We start from the raw sequence: 2433 nt of genomic DNA on the forward strand, positions 1-2433 counted from the left end.
TTTTTTTCAGTGGGCCCTAGGAACCCCAGTTTGGACACTGAACTGCAATATAACAGTTTGTAGCAGTAAAATATACACCAATAGTGGTCATACTGTATGTAATGGAATATGGCCGCCCCTATACAGAAAATACAGGAAGGAAGTGTGTGTGTTCCACTCCTTATTTCAGATTATATGTATAACTTAATTCATCCATGTCTAGGCACCCAGAGTCATCATCCCAAATGCTCTAGTTCTTTGGTCCAAATACATGTAGATCAATAAGGTCACCTTGGGCTTTGCTCTTTTGTTTTTCTATTTTTCCAGTTTCCCAGGGGAGAAAAATGATCACACAGTTGGCTAGTGTTTATCTCTTGTACACACGAGGATGTATCACAGGGCATGATCATTTCAAGAAGTCCATGGAGATCCTTATCAGGAACTACAGGAGACAAACCTTAACTATTTCACTGTCTGCTTCTGGCTACTATTTCAGGTCCCATCACCAACTTTTCAGTTTTTAAAAGGAGTCTGTTAGGTCCAAGATGCTTCCCAAGCAATAATAACGCTGTGTAGGGGCAAGTCATAGGAGCAGAAACATACCTTTATGGCAAACAATGCAGGGAAAATCATCCTTTTATATGTGCAAATCAGCTTGCAAGTTCACGTCATACTTATAGATAGCTGAGCCCAATGACCCCCCCCTGTAGCTGTCAACATTTTTCGCCTCTGCTTGCATCACAGTTGTATGTAGGCAAATCCACCAAATCTGGCGTGTTTGTCCGCCGATATGTATAATTGGTCTCTGGCCACAGAGTTATGTTTTTACTCCTATTAAAGGCTCCTAATACAGCAATGTTATTGGTGTGGCGGGCATTTTCGAACTGACAGACTCTCTTTTACCCATGCCAGCATCAGTCGTATTGTTACAGCAGTTATTGTCACTTTAAATATGACATTTTAAACAGGCCTGTCATAGAAATATAACCCATTTGATTTATAAAACATCAATATGCAGCGCAACATATACAATTTAAATACATAGATAAATGTATAAAACACAAATATATGATAGATAGATAGATAGATAGATAGATAGATAGATAGATAGATAGATAGATAGATAGATTGTAAGCCCTTATGGGAAGGGCCCTATAGCCCACTGTGTCAGTCATTGTCAGTAGAGATGAGCGAGTACTATTCAGACTCCCGTTTCTAATAGCACGCACCAATAGGAATGAATGGACGCAGCTGGAATGCAGGGGGTTAAGCGGCCGGTCGCCGGCAAAGTCAGCGTGCTGGCCGCTTCCATTCATTCCTATGGGTGCGTACTATTCAAAATGGTCGTTTCGAATAGTGCTCGCTCATCTCTAATTGTCAGTATTATATTTGTTTTGTATATTTTGTGTAACGTATATAAACCCTCAAATGTACAGCACCATGTAATTATATAATAATGTACAGCATCATGGAATTAATGGTGCTATATAAATAAATTATTATTATTATTATTATTATTATTATTATTGTTGTTATTATTATTAATTATCATGATATCGCCCAGGCCCATACAAATTTCATAACTGGTCACAGTATGTAATAAATAACTATATCAAAATACATGATACAAAAGCATGTAATGGATAGGGGATAACTTGCAGATCAGCGGGGTCAAATGCTCAGACCCCCACTGGTGGGGGGACTTCTTTTTGGAGTGGTAAGCAGGCAGTGTTGAGCACTGTTATTTTATCGCCACTTCACCTCCCAAAAAATTCTAATAAAGAGAGATCAAAACATCATATATCCCCCAAAATAGTATAAGAACAACTGGCTGCACAATTATTTATACAGAAATATAAAAGAGCTTTTTCTTCAAAGTTTTGAATTTTTGTTAAGAGGTTAAGACACAACAAATTTTTTATAAATTTGATATACCCATAATTTTATATAACAGAATATAGGTAACACATTTATTTTATTTTTTTTAAATATGGAACGCTTCACGAATTTGCGTGTCATCCTTGCGCAGGGGCCATGCTAATCTTCTCTGTATCGTTCCAATTTTAGTATATGTGCTGCCGAAGTGAGCACAGGTAACACATAATTTTGGCTACACAGTGATTGCTGTGCGAACAAAACCCATCAGAAAATAGTGAAAATGCATTTTCCCCCTATTTTCACCCTATTCTTGATTTTTGTTCCGCTTCCTAGTACATCGCATAAAATATTTAATGGTACCATTATGAATTTGCCACACCCTGATATGTCAAAAATATAAAAGTTATAGCTTCTGGAAGATGGGGAGTAAAAAATAAAAATCAAAGTATGAAAATAGAAAAGAGTTAAAGAAACTACCTTTTAATTTTTTACTTTTTTTTTTAGAACGGTTAAGAAATTCTTCCATAGTTACTTATGCTGAAAAAGAAATATATTCATTGAGTTTAATCTTCCTCA

General features: G+C 36.5%; 1 non-coding gene across 1 annotated transcript; it reads right to left on the reverse strand.

Moving 5' to 3' along the window:
- Nucleotides 1-1963: 1963 nt before the first annotated feature.
- Nucleotides 1964-2070, reverse strand: LOC142190899 (U6 spliceosomal RNA). The gene has a single exon (XR_012714547.1). It is a non-coding gene; the product is annotated as a U6 spliceosomal RNA (small nuclear RNA).
- Between the last annotated feature and the right edge of the window lie 363 nt (nucleotides 2071-2433).

Source organism: Leptodactylus fuscus, chromosome 1, assembly GCF_031893055.1.
Source record: "Leptodactylus fuscus isolate aLepFus1 chromosome 1, aLepFus1.hap2, whole genome shotgun sequence".
Classification (NCBI taxonomy): Eukaryota; Metazoa; Chordata; class Amphibia; order Anura; family Leptodactylidae; genus Leptodactylus; species Leptodactylus fuscus.